The sequence below is a fragment of the Alexandromys fortis genome, unplaced genomic scaffold (genome assembly GCF_014885135.2).
Source record: "Alexandromys fortis isolate MF-2015 unplaced genomic scaffold, M_Fortis_MF-2015_v1.1 scaffold_379, whole genome shotgun sequence".
NCBI lineage: Eukaryota > Metazoa > Chordata > Mammalia > Rodentia > Cricetidae > Alexandromys > Alexandromys fortis.
The window spans coordinates 542645-563801 of record NW_026068348.1 but is presented as its reverse complement, the minus strand read 5'-3'; the positions used below and the strand labels follow the sequence as shown (position 1 = coordinate 563801).

General features: G+C 38.9%; 1 pseudogene; it reads left to right on the top strand.

Moving 5' to 3' along the window:
- Positions 1-18427: 18427 nt before the first annotated feature.
- On the top strand, positions 18428-19569 carry LOC126495337 (fructose-bisphosphate aldolase A-like; annotated as a pseudogene).
- Positions 19570-21157: the final 1588 nt, after the last annotated feature.

The window sequence follows — 21157 nt, the reverse complement described above, 5'->3', positions numbered from 1 at the left end:
GGTAAGCCACAGCCTTGTGCCAATACACAGATTAATAGAAATGGGTTAATTTAAGAAAAGAGCTAGCTAGGAATATGCCTAAGTCTTTGGCCAAACAGTGTTGTAATTAGTATAATTCCTGTGTGATAATTTGGGTCTGGGCAACTAGGAAACAAAGGAGCATTTTCCAGCTACATGAAGTCAGGGATGAAGCTCTGTTTTTTAGACATGTATGTGATCTAGCTTAAGACGGACATAAAGCCTATGACTTAGGATATACCTTTTAGAAATATGTCACTGTTTGGGTGGAAGCATCACCCCAGCCCCTGGCATCCATATACCCAAAGAGTCTGGAATGTTTAAGTGGAAGTGTCATTCCAGTCCCTGGCATCCATATATCCAGAGTCTGAAATGTTTGGGTGGAAGTTCCATCCCAAGTTGCTTCAGTTCAGACTCCACCTCTGAGAAAGTCTACCAAATGGTGAGGTGACCCCTCCTCAGAGATGCTCAAGACTACTTCCGCAGGGTATTTAAGCAGCAAACCAGAGAACAAATACGTGGCTTCCAGTCTTCCTTCCTGTCTCCTCTCTGGGGACTGGAATGCCACCTAGGAGAACTGGTATCCATTAGACCTGGGCTTTTTCTAATTCAGTTTTATTTGGTCTGATTTGGATTATTGTGTCAGTGGAGAGGTTTATCAGGGTGCAAAAACTTTTCAGTCACTTAAGACAAAAAGTCTAAGGAATTGTCAGACAATAAAAACTAGTAGAAGGCAGTATAAGGGAAATAGACAGAATAGTACATTTAAATGGCAGATGTCAGATGTTGATTGGGATTTAAACAAAATCAAAAGCAGCACTTTGGATTTGATTGTGTGCCTGTTACTATACTAGATACTTTGCTAGGTTATCTATGGTATCCTAAGAATAGAAAGGTAACGAAGGATATTATAACAGTTAGAAACCTGGGAGATGGATAATGAAGGCAGTGAGTCTGGGCAGAATGTATATATGAGATGGACTTAGAAATGAGGAGAAACATAGGATAATATCAGTACCCATAAAAGACTCCAGGTAAAGTTTTCTGCTGGGATGAGTGACTCTGCAAGAGAAGTGAATGTTTTGATTTCTAGTCCTTGAGGGCATGAAAAAAAGAGACTTTAGTGTGTCATAAAACACAGAGTCTCTGTCCCTCATTTCCTAGAAGCAAGTCAGTCCCCAAAACTTTCCTCATCTCTCCCCCAAGGGACCACAGAACCATGCCCACAACACTTTGCTGACACTCCTGTGATATTCCTGCCCCAACAGCAGGACCCTTTCTGTCCCATTCTGTTAAAGATAGTCCAGTAACTTTCTCATTAAATCTAAAAAAAAAGGGGGGGGGGCATTGTTCCCATCACTGCTATCGCTAGTCATTCACGTTTTCCACACAAATGGAAAAAAAAAGTCTGCTATCAGCTTTTATTCCTCTGTGACCGTTCAGGTTTTCTAGAGTAAGAATCTACAGTCGATATACATTACAGGATTACAGGTCATACCCCAGGATTAGAACTCAAAGCATCTATTTCTATTCAAGAGACCTGTAGAGGATAACTTTCCCTGTCAAAACCTCTATTAGAAAACTATTTTTGAGTTAGGGAGAATGCAAACGTTTTTCTCATCAGCATATTATGTCTCCTCTGATCTCCCTGTCAATTTTAAGACAGGTTTCTTCAGCTAACTTCTAACTAGGCATAGCAATTAGCCCTCAGTAAGGATTAGAAGTGTGCTATGTCTTAGACTTTCAGAGGTTGAAAATTGAATTCTAGTAATCAGATGAACATAAATTCCTACTGTCTTTGTGTTCACCTTTTCTATATCTTCAGATTGCTAACACAAATTGGCTCAGGAACTTTAATATGACAATAAAGAAAAACAAATTCTTTCCTATTTCACTCCAAGCATGGATAATTTACCCCCTAAGGAACTGCTCACTTGGAATGCTCCTCTCCATTTCTTAGGAAGTGGGGAACTATATTTATTCCTTGGCCTTTTCAAAGACTCTAAGCCCCTCATGGTAGAAAGAGGAGATGGGGGTGGGGGCAGAGATTGATGGCTTTCAAAGACAGCGATTGCTTTGTCTGGTGTTCTCAAAATTAATTTGCCACCATCTTCTCAATCTTTCCCAGTTACTAAATTTGCCATGTGCACTCCAAGTCCTACCCTTGAACTCTGAGAGTTTAATTAAGGCAGCCTTCCTCCTACGGGGTGAGCAAGAGTTACCCTAGCTACTAGATAAATGGGTCGTTCAGTAGAGATCACGGAGAACAAACACCTCCAGCCAGCCTCCCTCTCTACTCACACTCTGCACTGCGGCACCCACATTCTCTTGATACGTCCTGTGGGACTGGGCCTGGGCATTGGTCCTTTTGCTTAGAACAGCCTTACCTCTCCACAGGACATTCTCCTTTGAGCCACCTTTCCCATCGTGTGATTAACACGATGCCTCGATGTGATCTGTCACAGATGCTGACACATTTGCTTCCAAGTATGAATTGGGCTCCGTGCAGTGCAGAATGCAAAACTGCAGTGAAGAGATCCCATCTGCGGCTCACAAGGCATGGTTCATGTTGGCTCTGCTAGGAAAAACCACTTTCCTGGGATGGGTAGTAAATTGCCACGGCAGGAGATGATAATATTTGTGAGCCTTACTAACAAGCTTGAATTCTAACATAAGGCAGTTCATTGTTATGCTGCAGAATGTGAAATCTTAATGCTTTTGCTATTCAGACTCATCTTATTTCACAACGTGATTTACTGTGGTGCCAAGCAGCCAGCAGAAGGGGAAAAATAGGGGAGGTGGGATGAAAAAGAGTTGGGAGTGGAAGCACAGGATGAGCCCAGCTTTGAGAGCAAATTTTCTTGTCACAAATAATGCAATATTGTGTTTTGATTAACACTCTATCTTGTGGAAGTGCAGTGTAGTGTTCTTTTAACTGTTTCTTCACCCCAGGCACTGGTTTTGGTCCCCTCCCCCCCCACCCCCGTCATGCATTCTACTTTTGAAATGCCATTGTGTTCGGTGCAAACCTGGGGAAAAAAGGAGAAAAACAGAACATAAGAGATATGATTCTATCCAACGACATGAGAAAAATATTTGCCTAGTCAGATTCATTTCCTCCTATCAGAGATTTCCAAGCAGATGGTAAAAAAATCTGATGTTTGATCTGACATGTGGGAAATCAATAATAGAAACTGATTCTCATAGAATTATATAATAATACCAATCCTGATGGATACTCACTGACAAAGCATGTTTTTTGATTGTAGTATCCAATGTTTTTCCCCCAGAACAAACATTAATTAAGCTAATGCTTCTAGGAAGTACTGATTCATCTTGGGAAGACAGTCTTTTCAACACAGTTCACTGTAGGGACAGATAGTCTACCATGTATGGGTGGTGATGGCATGACAGAAGATGATATCAACATGAAATAACAGTAATAATGAAAAGAGTGGACTTAGAATTTGTTCTGTGGTCATTATACTAAGATCATTTCTACCTCAATGGACCTAGAAACAACTATAAAATAATATAAAAATACATGAGGTGTAAAAGTGGACTTTTTCAAGTTAAATAATGTGCTGAGAACACTGTCTTTCTTAACAGAGACTGTAAGTATTGTGGGCTTAGTCTGCTCTTGAGTTTGATGGGTGGGATTCCCTATATAACTTTCAACTTTCTTATGGATATACAAAAGAGCTGAGGGGGGGAAATAAAAGAAAAAAAAAGCAACATCTAGGAGGATAGAGAACACATCCAAAAAGTTATATAATCTGGTCATGAGATGATTCTGATTAATTCTGAAGACATAGAAAAACCTTTGCGATAATTGCTTTTCATATTTGGGATAAAATCAAAGTCATAGTTGCCTTTGTAAAACTTGTCGTTCCAAGCTGGACTTGTTTTGTAAGATATTGTCCAAATGTACCCAGAGATGACAGGAGGGGGAGAACTGGAGACCTGTGTTTCTTGAGAGAGACAAAGTCAGGGGAAAGTAGATTTTCCCTTGTTTCCTCACTGTGGGTGCGTAGAAACAGCCTTGAATGCATCAACCTCTGTGCCCGGATGCTTCCTCAAGAGAACGACATTTGTGTCTCTAGATGTGACAAAGAAAACTCATTTATACCTTATTTGTCATTTCGGTGTCCATGCCAGACTATTTCCATATTCCTTTACCCATGCAAACTAGATTAAAAAGCATTCTATCAGGAGGCAAGGAGGTTCTCATAACATTTGCAGGGAACTACTCTGAGGCTGAATGGACAACCTTCATTGTTCACATTAGTCTTTACTCTCCTGTACTAATACATGATTATTCAGGAAGCAATGAGCCACAATTTGATTTCTGCAGTAGTAAATCCTGTTGATAGATAAGTATTTGCTATACACTTTAATAAAGAGTAAGATTACTGTGCAGCACCATATAAACATAAGTGTGCTATAAGAAAGGAGATAGGAAATGCAGACATTAAGTCTTTAGTTCAAACATCCTATATAAGCTGGTTCTAAAATGGTCTCTGCATTTACAAACAAGAGCATTCGTAAGGACTCCATTTTAATTCTGTGGCCTCTCAGAACAATTAGTATTGTGTTATAATAGGATTTTTAAACTGTTCCACCTTATGGGTTTCCTTTGTAGGATCACAGTTAGTATATTAACGTTCCCCTGTGAATACAACAGAAAAGAGACCTAGGATACAAAGATTCATAGCTCTATGAGCATCCCAACTGTTAAAAAAAAAAAGAAAACTAAACAAACCAAAACCAATACATTTGTTTCCTGTCCATTTCTTAAACTCTGCCACAGAGGCATCAGCTTCTCATAAGTAACAGAGTACTTTACCATGATTACAGTAGTTTAACAACAGGTAGTAGAGGTTGCCGTTTTTGTGTGTTTATTTCACTCCTCCTGAGCTTGAACAAAGGCATCTTGCTGTGCCAGTAAGCGGAGGGTGGAAGGTACTGCTTACAGATGGGGAGGAGACTGCAGGAGTTTCAGCGGTCAGAAAGATAATGGCATCTAGGGACCTGTGCCGCTGCCAGCAGATTCACCGACAGCCCTGGCAATTTCTAGGCTGCTGTGGGATTTTCACTGTGAGTCATGGCATTACAGCAAACGAGAAGAAATGGAGACTTTAACTGGAATTGTAATGCTGAAACAACCTAAAGGCACCCAGGATATAAAAACACTTAGGATTTTTGCCTCAGTTTTGTTATCACAGTCTTTTTCATGAGATTCACTGGAGAGACTGTGTCTTTCATGGTGGACAGCTGTTGTGGGTCTTGTCAGAGTCATTCAGCCAGTGCTGAGGAGTACCTTACAGAAAACCTCAAAAGAACCTAGCAGAGGCAGGAGACCTGTACTTGACTCTCAGCTGTGCCTCTTGCTTATAATCAGATGCTGGCCACGTGACTAAGTGTGTAAATTTTACAATCAGCTAGACCAGTGTTTGAAAAATCTCCTTTGGCAGTGATTCTCAACCTTCCTAATGCTGTGACCTTTTCATAGAGTTCCTTACGTTGTGGTGACGCCCAACAACAAAGTTATCATTGGTGCTACTTCAAAGCTGTAATTTTGCTACCATTATAGTATTATAGTATGGTATAGTAGGGTAGTAATGTAAATATATATGTTTTCCAATGGTTTTAGGTGACCCCTGTGAAAAGGTCCTTTGGCCCAAAGTGGTCACCACCCGTAGGTTGAGAACAACTGCCACCCAAACATTTGGGAAGTACATCCACATAAAACCTGAGAGAGCTTGAGAAAAGGCTCTAGACACACAGAAATGAAGCCAGGCTCATGTCTCTCATGCTGGCCGTAGTACAGAGACACATCTTCCAGTCACTGCATACTGAAAGAGTCAGCCACCAAGCCCTACTGTGATAATAAGCTAAGTTACACTGGTGGTAGTTGACATAGTAGTTTAAGAATTGTCTCATGTGATCAAAAGCAATACAGGTGTTTGGCAAAAACAGATCCAGACAGAAAAAAAAAAACCCTCTAAATGGTTACAGTGTGCTTTAAAAGTATACATAGGCTTGGAAGAGAGAAGAGGAAAAGTACATACAGCCATAGATTAAAAATATATCTTTTTAAAATAACTAAGTAATGTCCTTAAAAAGGGAGTAAAGTAGTATTTTAAAAAGCCATGTAGAGATGGAAAACACACAGAGATATGGTTTCTGTATGCTATTGTGTTGCCTTTGAAGTTTTTGACTCCTGAAGAAAGAACAAATGCTGCTAAGAGACATTTGATTATAAAAGCTGCTGGATTAAACCAAGCTGACATATTTGGATTCTTATTTGGCCACCCTAATGTTAGAGGGCTCTTCTGAATCAATGATTATCTTTACAAATCTAAAAACAAGAGGAGAGAAAACACCATTGAAGAAAAGAAATCATGAAAGAAATTAGCTGACTTACTACTTTTTGATTGAGGAGAAGGACTCATTAAGCATCCTTTATTTACACATAAGACAGTTGACTTTCCCCACTTTCCCATCCCAATACTTTGAAATTACCCTGTCTGACTCTGACTCTTTACCACACCCATATGGTGCTTTTCCCTTGGCAGTTTTGCCAAGTGCTAGGTTCAATAGCAGTTCTTCAATATTTAGAATCTAGTCATTAGATGGATGGTCCATATTGAGATGGCATTTATTTCTTGGTACACTAGAGGCTGTTTTGTGGTATACTCGTGTTTTCTTTGAAATTATGAAGTCAATAGTTTGTGCTGATTAACTGAGGCTAACATCATACTTGACCAACCATATCTGTATCTACATCTACATTTATGTAGATCTCTATATAGAGAGATATAGATATTGATATACATATATAGATAGATAATGATATAGAGCTAGAGATAGATAATATAGAAATGTTCACTGGCTATTATTCTCTAAATACAACCTGAGCATAATTTTATGCCCAAGGCCTGATTTGACCATTTACAATGTGTCCTTCAAAATGTAGCAGAGCTCCAGTCATTGTCTGAGCAGCTGAATGATCAGGAAACATGTGCAGTGAGGCTCAAATTTTCAATCTCATTGCTCCAAATGTGTTCAGTACACAGAACTCTGCAGCATCAAATTTTCTCTGTGCTCATCACATCACTCTAATGTAAAGCCATCGATTTACCTCAATGACCAAAGCCACCTGACTTGTTTCACATGTACTTCCTCAGATCTGATAAAAGTTGACCCTAATCTAAAATCTGAAATGCTCCAAAATACAAAGGTCTGTGAAAGAAATATGCCCCCCAAAGTCAAAAATGCTGCTTGATTTCATATTGTAGGTCTTAGTCCAAAATGTTTGTATCTTAGAAATAGCACAATTGAATTGGAGAGATGGCACAGTGTTTAAGAGCACTTACTGTTCTTTCAGAGGACCAGGGTTCAATTCCCAGCACCCACCTGGTAGCAAATAACCATCTTTAACTCTGTTTCAGGAATTCCAACACCCTCTTATGACCTCTGTGAGCAGCAGTATGTATGTGGGAACAGACATATTTGCAGGCAAAACACACATGCACAAAATAAATAATAAATATATTTGAAGTGCAACTATTTTTAAGCTGTATGTGTGAAGCATATATAGAACATAAATGAATTTTATGTTGAAAAATGGTTTCATCAAGAAATAAACAATGGAAAAAAGAAAGCATCTTCAGCAAATGGTGCTGATCTAACTGGATGTTTACATGCTGAAGAATACAAATAGATTTATATTTATCATTCATTGCAAAACTCAATACAAGTGGATCAGCAGCCTCAACATAAAACTAGAGATGCACTGAACCTAATAAAAAAGAAAATAAGGAATAGCCTTGAACACATTGGGATAGGAGACAACTTCTTAAGCACCAATTGTACAGGCACTAAAATCAATAACTAATAAATGGAACCTTGTGTAACTCAAAAGCTTTTGTAAGGCAAAGAGCCCTGCAAATAAACAAAGCAGCAGCCTATGGAATAGGAAAAGATTTTCACCAACTCTACATCTGATATAGGGCTAATATCCAAAATATATAAAGAACTCAATAAACTAGACATCAACAAACCAAATAATTCAATTAAAAATATTGTACAGATCTAAACAGAGAATTCTCAATTCAGGAATCTCAAATGACTGAGAAACACTTAAATGTTCAACATTCTTAGACATCAGGAAAACACAAATCAAAAGTACTATGAGATTCCATATTACAACTGTCAGAATGGCTAAGATTAAAAACACGAGTGACAGCTCACAGTCGTGAGGATGTGGTACAAGGGGATCACTCCTCCATTGCTGGTGTGAATGCAAACTCATAAACCACTGTGGAAATCAGTGTAACAGCAGTTCCTCAGAAAATTGGGAATCAATCTACCTCAAGACTCAGCTATACCACTCTTGGGGATATATTCAGAAGATACTCCATTTGACCAGAAGGGCACTAGCTTAATTATGTCTTTATTCATAATAGCTAGAAACTGGAAACAACCTAGATGTTACTTAACTGAAGAATGAATAAAGAAAATGTGGTACATTTATACCATGGAGTATTACTTAGCTGTTAAAAACAATGACATCATGAAATTTGTAGGCAAATGGATGGAACTAGAGAAAATCATCCCGAGTAAGGTAACCTGGACCCAGAAAGAGAAACATGGTATGTACTCACTTAAAAGTGGATATTAGCTGTTAAGTAAAGGATAACTATGCTATAATCCACAAACCCAGAAAGGCAAGGTAACAAGGAGAGTTCAAGTTGGGGACTCCTGGATCTCACAAGGAAGAGGAAATAGAAGAGCTTTAGTGAGCGGACTGTGGGCAGATGGGGATGGGAACATGAGAGATCAGTTGCAGAGGATGGATGACGAGAGGACTGAAAGAACTACGGAAAGGGGGTCATTTCTGGGTCACAACCAAACATTAGTTAGAGGTCGGGGAACCCCATGGGAAATGGGGAGGAAAAATTGTAGGAGCCAAAGGAGTTGGGGACACCAGGAGAGCATGGCCCACAGAGTCAACTAAGCAGGACTCATATGGCCTAACAGAGATTGAAGTAGCAATCAATGAGCCTTCATGGGTCTATTCTAGGTCCTCTTCATATACGTTATGTTTGTTTAATTGGAAGTCTTGTGAGACTCCTGCAATGGGAGTGCGGCTTTCTCTGCCTCTTTTGCTTGCTTTTAGGACCCTTTTCCTCCTACGTGATTGCCATAATCAGCCTTGATATGAAAATTTGTGCCTAGTCTAATCACAGCTTGTTATGCTGTGTTCAATTGATATCGCTGGGAGGCCTGCTAATTTCCAGCACTTGACATTTGAGTATGTCAATTCCTTGGTCTTTTGTTTTTAGTGGTTTCTTGGTATAGATCTATTTTTGTGATCATAATGATGATATCTATGGTCTCCATTAGACTAAGTTTTACTAAAGTGGAGACTGTTTACATATGCAATAGAACATTGCCTTGCATGGTGCATGGTGTCTTGTTTGTAATAGAATATCCACACTGAATAAGTAAGTGAAGACTATGAGTATTAATGAACACATCTTTTCTTACTAGATTTTCTCTCCCATGTTCCTAAAACTTTAACACGTATCTAAATATCCAGGATTCTCAGACAGGTAATGCCACCTTCATTTATAACCTATGATCCATGGCAATCTTTTCATGTTCCAGATCTTTATGATCTTGCTATACTCACTCAGTACCCTATTTCCTTAATACTCTAGTCTAAGGCATTGTAATAACTTATTAAGAGACTTAACTGGTGTCCAAGCTTTCAGAAAGCATGTTTTAAGTAACTCTCTTTGTATCAGAGTAGAGGGACTTTGAATAAGTTTTTATAATCAGACCATCAGAAACTGTGGACACTTAATCTGTGTGTATCTCCATATATGCACCAATGTGTCTCACTTTTGGTACTTGGAATCAAATACAGGTCCACAACTCATATATACAGTTTTATGTAAACTTTAAGGAGAGTGACGATTAAAAGGCGTTCCAATGTATTGTCCTCTCTGCTGTTGATTTTGTTGGGTAGCCTGATATTCATATAATAAAGAATAAAATTCTCAGTCTAGATGTGTGTATCTATCTGTGTGTTTGAGTGTCTGTATGTCTGTGTGTCTGTATATGTCTCTATGTGTTTGAGTACTGATATGAGATTGGTTCTGTTTCTTTGTTCTTGCTTCCCCCCCCCACACACACTGGGGATTGAAGCTAGAGAACTTTATAGCTTTGATAATGAAACATATGCCATTTCAAGATTTACATAAAGGAAAATTGATTTTCCCATTCAAGTAGGTTTACAAGTGAAACATTGGCCTCAAAAATCTCTATTTTTTTTTGTCTTTTCATTGAATCAAATGCCAAATCTTCTTAGTTCTACTCTATGTGGTTTTAAAACATTTATGTTGCATTTTTGTATAATCTATGTGTCTGTCCTTATATGTGTGTGAGTACATACATGACATAGTAATGCATACCACTGGTCTCCGTTTCTCAGAAACTGTACCTATTCACTATTACAAAAGCTTATAGATGTATGGTAGGATATTGATTTGGAGACACACGCAATATTTGTTATTTCTTTAAATCGTTGTGCCTGAAACACAACTGTAAACTTAAGAAAACGAAAAATTGATTTTGGATCACAGTTTCAGAAAATTTCAGACCATCACAGCAAGAAAAGCATCTTAAGGAATTCATACATAGAGTGTGTGGCAGAGGCTATTTGTATCACAAAACACCAGAAAGTAGAGAGCAGGGATGAAATCGGGGACCTAGACAATACCTTCAAAAGTCTACTTACAGTGATCCATGTCTGCCAGATAAATACCATTTCCTACGGGTTCCACATCCTTCCAAAATAGTGACACCATCTGGGAAATAAGTATTCAGAACATAGAGGACATTTCCAATTCAAACAGTAGTACAGACTTAAAAAAAATGATAATCATTGAGAGTCTTTCCATATACCCAGAGGCTCAAGTATTTGTCTTGGTCCCCAGCTCTTGGCACTACTGAGTAGTGATTGCTTCTGAAAACAGTTCATTGATGAGGCTCTAGCTGAAGGAACTATTAAGGAGATGGTTCTTTTGGTGGAATTATGTCAGTGTGGAGATGACTTTGAAGGATGTATCTTGTCCTGTACAGGAGTGATATATCTCTCTGTCACTTTCTGCTTTCTGGTTGACAGGTAAGCAGCTTTTCTCTGTGATGGCCTTCCATCATGATTTCTGCCTCACCACAATCATTGAAGTAAGGGGATGATGAACTGAAACCTCTGAAGTCATGGCCCAAATAAATGTTTCCTTATGTTAAATTTACCAGGCACTTAGTCACATTGAAAAAAAAAAAAAAAAACCCTAACAAAGAGAGTAAGTAAATGTATAACACAAAGATAACAACCCTTCTCTTTTCTCTTTTTCTTATCCACTTTATAGTCCCAAATGGAATGCAGTGGGTTGTCATTTCTGTCCTTTAATTTATCTCATATTAATTTCCATGCATCTTCCACTCATCTATTGTTCCTGATTTACTGAAATTTTGGTATCATATTTCTCAACCTGGGCCTGATGGGTTAAAAAAATCTTACTCGATTGTGAGCCTTTGAGAAAAAACATTGCTGTTTTACTCCTCACCCTAGGACTTGCATACAGCTGCTGATAGAGTGAATGATGTCTACACTTTAAGATTTCTGAAATTAAAACAAAAACATTTACTTAAAGGGATATTGGTGAATAGAATTTTAGGAAAATGTGTTTGACAATACTTGACCCTTCTGGAAACCCTGTGATTGAAAAGGCATGCTTATGAAATATGATGAAAAACACTGATAAAATATGCATCCCCTCTTTTCAGATCGTATAATGAGGACCTTCTTGGAGAAAGTGAAATGATGTTACCCGCTGAGCGAATTACATGTTTGCCATGGAAATCATCTAACTCTGCAAAAACCAGAAACACAGAAGCAGACATGCCAGCCATCCCCTCCCTGGAAACCCTTGGACAGAATTCTACACAGTGAGAGTCTGAAATGAACCCTTAGCAACTATTGAAGCAGAAATGTATTGACCAGGAGTTCTATTTTTAAAGAAACCATCTACTTAGTAGCAGCAACAAGGACCTGAGCCCTTTACAGAACTACCACAAATCTGGCTGAATGTAACCATGTAAGCATCACAAATTTTTACAAAACACAAATTATGTGCATTTGGGGGAACAAATGGTGGGTTTTTCAAGGGCCCCTCCTGAGCTTTCCTACGAACTCTATATACACAAGGTTTGATTTTTGCACATTGTGGCATGTGATCTTCATAATGAGGAACAGTGTTTGTTCCTAAAAGAAACGCTCTGCCAACTTCTTTAAATCTAAAAACAAAATTTTGTTTTTTTTTCACCAAAGACATGGAAAAAATATTTTTATTGGTACAGCTTTTTCTGTTTTGGTTTTCTAGTTTGATAGGGTTGAATAAAGACACTGATGTTAAAAGACAGAATTGAACCCTACATTTTTTTTTCTTTTCTGGTTTTACTGAGGTTAAAAGAAAAACAAAAATTGTATGTATTCAAGGTATATAACAGTTTTTTTCAAGGTTTGATCATTTATTTGTCACTCTCAAGGACTTATTTTTGACTGGACTCAGAAGTAGAAGCTCTCAGCAGGAACAGCCTACGCCTCTTGGCAATCTGTTCCTGATGTTTATCTTTGGCTTGCTTCATCCTCTTGGCCAAAAGTTTAGCTGCCTCCTCCTTGTTTTTCTTAGTACACTGTTTCTTCAGTGTTTGTGCTATAGAAAATGTAGAATAGCAATATACTGAATCTTGGGTGCTTTGGACTTGGACTTCATTGTTTAAGGGCTTTCTCAAAATATATTGGTGGACATCTTCTTTGGAGAGATGAAAAAGCTTTTGAATTCTCCTAGCTTTCTGCCCAAATCACCAAGGCACAGTAGTATCTATCTGTCCAGGAGTGTTGTTCACCATTTTTTCCCAAATAAGCAAGTAGAGAATATTCAGAATGATATCCACAATACATCTATGAACAGACTTAGGATTCCTCTCTCTGGTTCTCCTTGCTTTATAATAATTTCCTTTACTCAATTGCAGGCTCACTACCCTGTGAATCAAAACACCTTACTTTATGAAAAAAAAAGTCTGTTATTCCCAAAAGTGACTCGCACCATTAAACACTTCCACTCTTTACCCAGAATATCATCAGCTACTTCTGTGACCATGTGATTCTTATAGAAAGTATGAAATTTGCTGGGTAGCAGTGGCACACTCCTTTAATTTAATCCCAGTATTTAGGAGCCAAAGGCAGATGGATCTCTGAGTTACAGCCAGCCTGGTCAATAGAGTAAGTTCCAGGACAGCCNAAAAAAAAAAAAAAAAAAAAAAAAAAAAAACAAGAAGAAGAAGGAGGAGAAGGAGGAGAATGGAAAGAAGGCAGAAAGAAGAAGAAGAAGAAGAAGAAGAAGAAGAAGAAGAAGAAGAAGAAGAAGAAGAAGAAGAAGAAGAAGAAGAAGAAGAAGAAGAAAAGAAAAAGAAGAAGAAAAAGAAGAAGAAGGCATGAAGTTTCCCTTCATATGAGTTTCTGATATTCCAGTGACTAGGAAGGACCTATTCAGCTTTATCTTTCCACAGCTGACCACCTAGAAGATTCCACAAAAAAAGCGCCATGATGCTTTTATGCTTTAAAAAATATGTTTCAATATGTATTCATATATATTAACAAAAGGATTATATATGTAACATATATATTGAAATGCTTGCCTCATCTCACATTGATTCACATATCCATTACTCCACAGTTATCTTTGTGGATGTACACGTACATGGTCAAAACACTTATGGATTACTCTTAGTACTTAGGATGAGAAAATACAATTAACCATAGTCACTATGCTATGCTGTTCATTTTATCTATGACACATACTCATTTTAAAACTGAAAGTTTGTACACTTTAAATAAGTTCTGTCCACTTCCCTACTCCTTAATCACTGGAAAATACCCTTAAACTCTAGATTTATGTGTTCAACATTTTAGAGATCACATGCAGGTTATATCATGTAATATCTGTCTGTGTCTGGCTTCTTTCACGTAGCATGCTTTTTTTTTCAGATCCATCAGTGTTTGTTACAAATTGGCATGAATTCCTTTGTAAGGCTGAATGGTCTTTGTAGATTAACCACATTTTCTTTATCAAGTCATATATCAACAGATACTTAGATTGACCCCATTTACTGGCTATTGTGAATATTGCTGGAACTACCATGGGAACAGATATCTCTTTGACATATTGATTTAATTCCTTTGAACATATACTCAGCAGTGGAGTTACTTCTCATATGGCACTTCTGCTTTAATATTTAGGAAATTTCCATGCTGTTGTTCACATGGCTGTACTAATTACAATCCCAATAATAGTGAACAAGGTTACTCTTTTTCCCTCACAACTTTACCAGAACTTATTCTTTCTGATAATATCCATTTTAAGTAGAGTTTTATGGTTTCTCATTATGCTTTTCTTTGATGATCAGGTGACCATACGAATTTTTCAAACAAATTTTAAAAGTCATATTTTCATTTGTAATTATGTATATTCATGTGTGTCTGCATGTGAGTTTGTGCATATGTGTTGAGGTCAGAAGAGAGCATTGTATCCCCCAAATCTCTAATTACAGGTGTTTGTGAGCCACCTAACATACGTGCTGAGAACAAAGCTCAAGTCCTCTACAAGAGCAGTAAGAGCGCTTAGATGCTGAGCCATCTTTTCTTCTCCAAATATTTTACTGTGTATTTTCTGTCTATATATGTGTGCTCCTTCCTTGGAAAAGTGTTTCTCCATCTTCTATCGGTATAGGATCCCTTCTGTTTGTGTGTTGCTTTCATTAGTTAATAAATAAATAAAATGCCTTGGTCTAGTTGATAGGGCAGAACTTAGGTAGGCAGTGTAGACAGAACTGAATGCTGGGAGGAAGAGAGGCAGAGTAGGGGAGAGACACCATGGAGCCACCAGAGACAGACATGCTGAATCTTTCCCAGTAAGCCATTTCCATGTGGCGATATACAGATTAATAGAAATTGGTTAAATCAAGATGTGAGAGTTAGCCAATAATGGGACTTGCAATGATTTAATTAATACAATTTCTGTGTGGTTATTTCAGGGGCTAGGCTAGCCAGGAGGCAGGGAAAAACAAGTGGGCCGTCCCCTGCAGCATCCTATAATTTCTATACTGGATGTACTAATTTGCATTCTGACTAAAAATGTATCAACACCCACCCCAATCATTGCCACACTTTTTCTTTGTTTTCTTGATAGACATTTTTATGTTTTTTGCTTTTTGAGCCTGTCCTGGAACTAACTCTTATAGACCAGGCTGGCCTCAAACTCACAGAGATCCACCTGCCTCTGCCTCCTGGATTAATGGCAAGGCATGCGCCACAACTGCCCAGCTCAATAGTCATTCTTAACAGGGAGAGATGGAATCTCAGTAGCTTTGATATACATTTTTTTTCTGATGTATAGGGCTGTTAAACATTTCTTTTTTATACATCTATTGGTAAAATTTATTTATTCATTTGAAAATTATTAATGTGCTGTTGCAAGGAGAGCTGCTTGTTTGTCCCGGCTGCCAGCTGGCTTAGCCCCAAAATAACCACTTACAATGTGTCACTGATTAAAATACTTGTTTGAGCTTTGACATTATGTATGTATGTGTATAATATACTATACATATGTAATGCATACATAATATCTGTGTGTGTTTATGTGTGTATATATGTGTATATGTTTGTGTGTGTATGCTGTAGTAATTCCTACTGCTAGTAGCCTTTAAGTTATCTGCCCACTTGGGCATGGCCGCTTATACTATATATGCTGTTGTAAAGTGCACGTCTAGTCTCTCTTTTCTGGCTGCGGATTTATTGCTGTTTCCTGTTCCAGCAGAGGATTGTTATGTGAGTCCACCTCTAAATAAATAACCCTTTATTATACTCAATTCTGAGCTAGTGTAGGATTTCTTTTAAGAGTCCTTCTTCAGGTGTGTATGTTTGTATGTGGTTGCTTATGAATGTAGGTTTCTGAGGTGACCACAAGAGGCCATAATTAAATAAACTAAATGGAGAGTGAAAATGACTCGAACTGATTCTATAAATTCAAGAAACTGTAATTTAAGGTATATCAGTTGCATCGGGGTGGAAAGATGGCTTCACAGTTAAGAGTGCTTGAGCTCTTCCAGAGGACCTGAGTTTGGTACCTAGCACACGTCAGGTTGCATGTCATGAACTGGTTGGTGTCACTCAGCATTCTGATCCTTTATTAGCATATCTCTTCCACTAGAACCCTTCTTCTCTATAACAAACCCCCTCTATGTCTTATTTTGATGGGTAGCCCACTGAGTTTAATAAGAGTTACTTGCCCAACAATCTTCTGAAAAACAATATACAGATTCAATTCACAATTCAATGTCAAGCAAAATTTTTCACAAACCTTAAAAGAAAAATACTCAACTTCATATGAAGAAAACACAAAAGCCCAGGATATCCAAAACAATCCTGTAAAATAAAGGAACTTCTGGAGGAATCACAAACCCTGACTTCAAACTCTACTACAGAGCTGCAGTACTGAAAATACCCTGATATTGGCATTAAGAACAGACAGGAGGACCAATGGAACCAAATTGAAGACCCAGATATCAATCCACATACCTATGAACACCTGATTTTTGACAAAAAAGCAAAAAATATAAAACAGGAAAAAGAAAGCATATTCAACAAATGGTACTGACATAACTGAATATCAACATGTAGAAGAATTAAAATAGATCCATATCTATCATCATTCACAAAACTCAAGTACAAATCGATCAAAGACCTCAACATAAAACCAAACACACTAAACTTCATAGAAGAGAAAGTGGGAAGTACACTTGAATGCATTGGCACAGAAGACCACTTCCTAAATATAACCCAGTGGCACAGACACTGAGAGATGCAATTAATAAATGGGACCCCCTGAAACTGAGACACTTCTGTAAAGTAAAGAACAAAGTCAATAAGACAAAACATCAGCCCACAGAATGAGGAAAGATCTTCACCAACCCCCACATCAGACACAGTGTTGTAGGAATTCCTACTACCACTAGCCTTTAAGTTACCCATCCACTTGGACTTGGACTTGCTGATGTAAAGCATGCGTCCAGCTTCTTTTCTGGCTGTGGGATTGGGTTGCTGTTCCCTGTTCCAGCAGAAGATTGTGATCTGTGAGTCTACTCCTAAATAAATAGCCTTTTATTATACTCAATTCTGAGCTAGTGTGGCATTTCTTTTTTAGCATCCTTCTTCATCAGAGGACTGATCTCCAAAATATACAAAGAACTCAAGATATTGGTCATCAGAAGAACAAATAATCAAATAAAAAAATGGGGTATAGACCTAAACAGAGAACTCTCAACAGAGGAAACCAAAATGGCTGAAAAACACTTAATGAAATGCTTCCCATCCTTAGCCATCAGAGAAATGCAAATCAAAAACATTTCTGAGATTCCATCTTACACCTGTAAGAATGGCCAATATCAAAAACATTGATGACAGTTTATGCTGAAGAAGATGTGGGGTAAAGGAAACACTCCTCTATTGCTGGTGGGAGTGCAAACTGGAATAGCTGTTTTGGAAATCAGTATGATGATTTCTCAGAAAATTCGGAAACAACCCACTTCAAGACCTAGAAATACCACTTTTGGGTATATACCCAAAGGATGTTCAATCATACCAGAAGGTAATATGCTTAACGATGTTCATAGCAACATTATTTGTCATTGCCAGAACATGGAAACAACCTAAATGCTCCTCAACTGAAGAATGGATAAAAAAGATGTGGTACATTTACACAATGGTGTACTACACAGCAGAAAAAAAATTAATGGCATCTTGAAATTTGCAGGCAAATGGATGGAGCTAGAAAACATCATATTGAGTGAGGTAACCCAGACCCAGAAAGACAAATATAATATGTACTCACTCATAAGGGAGTAGACATAAGGCAAAGAAAAACCAGACTACAATTCACAATCAAAGAGAACTTAGACAGCAAAGAGGGTCCTAAGAGAAACATACATGGATCTAATCTACATGGGAAGTAGAAAAAGACAAGATCTCCTAAGTAAATTGGAAGCAGAGGGACCATGGGAGATGGTAGAAGGGGAGGTGGAGGAAGGGAGGAGAGCAGAGAAAAATATATAGCACAATAAAAAATTAAAAAATAAAAATAGGTCATTCTCTTCCCCCTCAGCTCAATAAGCTGCGTTCTTTTGGAACGTGCGCAGATCGGGGTTCTGATGACTTTATCAGCGTTCGCTCCTTTGTCCTTTCGCTCACCCCCCGCCATACCCGGCAGACCCACCCCCTCCTGTGCCAGGAACGTGCTGCCACTGGCACCATGCTCTACTCATACCCAGCACTAACCCCAGAGCAGAAGAAGGAGCTGTCTGACATCGCACACCGAATTGTGACTTCGGGCAAGGGCATCCTGGCTGCAGATGAGCCCACTGAAAGCATTGCTAAGCGACTGCAGTCCATTGGCACTGAGAACACTGAAGAGAACAGGCGCTTCTACTGCCAGCTGCTGCTACCGTGTGAACCTCTGCATTGGGGGGGGTCATCCTCTTCCATGAAACACTCTACCAGAAGGCGGATGATGGACGTCCCTTCTCCCAAGTTATTAAGTCCAAGGGCAGTGTTGTGGGCATTAAGGTAGATAAAGGCGTGGTACCCCTGGCAGGAACCCATGGTGAGACCACCCCCCAAGGGCTGGATGGGCTGTCAGAACGCTGTGCTCAGTATAAGAAGGATGGAGCTGACTTTGCCAAATGGCGCTGTGTGCTCAAGATTGGAGAGCATACTTCTTCAGCCCTTGCCATCATGGAAAATGCCAATGTTCTGGCCCGTTATGCCAGCATCTGCCAGCAGAATGGCATTGTGCCCATTGTGGAGCCTGAAATCCTCCCTGATGGAGACCATGACTTAAAGCGCTGCCAGTATGTAACTGAGAAGGTACTGGCTGCTGTGTACAAGGCTCTGAGTGACCACCATGTCTATCTGGAAGGCACACTGCTGAAGCCCAACATGGTCACCCCAGGCCATGCTTGTACCTAGAAATATTCCAATGAGGAGATTGCCATGGCAACTGTCACAGCACTGCTTTGCACAATGCCCCCTGCTGTCACTGGGGTCACTTTCCTGTTTGGAGGGCAGAGCGAGGAACCTCAATGCCATCAACAAGTGCCCACTGCTGAAGCCATGGCCCTTGACTTTCTCTTATGGCCGGGCCCTGCAGGCCTCTGCTTTGAAGGCCTGGGGCAGGAAGAAGGAGAACCTGAAGGCTGCCCAAGAGGAATACATCAAGCAAGCCCTGGCCAACAGCCTTGTTTGTCAAGGAAAGTACACCCCAAGTGGTCAGTCTGGAGCCGCAGCCAGCGAATCTCTCTTCATCTCTAACCATGCCTACTAAGCAGAGGTGATCTAAGGCTACCCCATCAACACTCCAGGCCCCCCGCCTACCCACTTTACTTTCGAAGAGGGGGCCTTCAGGCTTTCCCATCACTCTTGCTGCCCCCATGACCAGTGTAGTGTTGTCTGTGTATGCTAATTCTGCGATCCCTTCCAGCCCACTGCCAATAAACAACTAGTTAAGGGGGAAAAAATTCAAAAAAAGTTCATGGACATTTTCCCCAGAAATTCATTTTTTAAAAAAAGTTACTTGCCCAAATTGGATGAAAAGTTATTTAGTGAGCAAATGCAACTTTTCAGTGGTTACCCTACTGAATAAATTGACACCTTCCTGCCAAGAACTATTCTTTGGCAAGAATCCCTTTGGAAATGATGGGACCTCATAGTATCCTCCTCCTTCGATGATTGAGTAAATATTAATGAACTCAATCCTGTGAAAGTCTTATAAAGTTAACTACAGTGTATAAGTAGCAATGAGTTCCTCCTGTTCTATAGTTGTGGACTTCTCTCAGTTGTTTCCTTTGTTGTACCAAAATTTTGATTAGGTACAATAATAGTTGAATAATTTTGCTTTTGATTTTAGTCTTTCAGGCTTTTATCCAGAAAATCCTTGCTCATTCTAATGCCTATGAGCATTTAACCCATTTTCTTCTAGTAATATCAATTTCACATTTCATATTTAAGTCTTAAATTAATTTTGTAGTTCCTTTGAGATATAGTAGAAAATGGGGACCTAGTCTTCCATTGAGCACAGGTATATACATTTTTCAGCACTGTTACTAGACAGGATATTCTGCTACCAGTACACCATTTAAATCTGTTGTAGGTTTTGTAATTTGTACTTGTATGTGACTTTAGCTTACTTGTAGAACTGCACAATTATCACCTGTATGTAGTTTATTTCCCATTCTTTCCTTCTGGGAATCCAAATACTTGTATGTTAAATGTGGTAGTCTTATTTGCTTGAGGTGGTGAGATCAGAGATAAACAAATTATTGCTTGAAGGTCAAATCTGGCATGTTTTTCAGGGCCTTCAAACTACAATTGTTTTTGCGATTTTAAAATAGTATAAAAACAGAGGCAAGAAACCCAATATGAGTGAGTACATCCCATGTTCCTCTTTTTGGGTCTGGCTTACCTCACTCACGATAGTGTTTTCTATTTCCATCCATTTGCCTGCAAACTTCAAGAAGTCCTTGTTTTTTACTGCTGAGTAGTACTCTAATATGTATATATTCCATACTTTCTTCATCCATTCTTCAATTGAAGGGCATCTAGGTTGTTTCCAGGTTCTGGCTATTACAAACAATGCTGCTATAAACATAGTAGAGCATATACTTTTGTTGTATGATAAGGCCTCTCTTGGGTATATTCCCAAGAGTGGTATTGCTGGGTCCAGGGGTAGGTTGATCCCGAATTTCCTGAGAAACCTCCACACTGCTTTCCAGAGTGGTTGCACAAGTTTGCATTCCCACCAGCAATGGATGAGTGTACCCCTTTCTCCACAACCTCTCCAGCAAAGGCTATCAGTGGTGTTTTTGATTTTTGCCATTTTCTAGCCATAAATAAAGGACATTGAGCCTATAATTCGGGTTCTTAGAGAAGCTAAATAAGAAGGAGAACCCA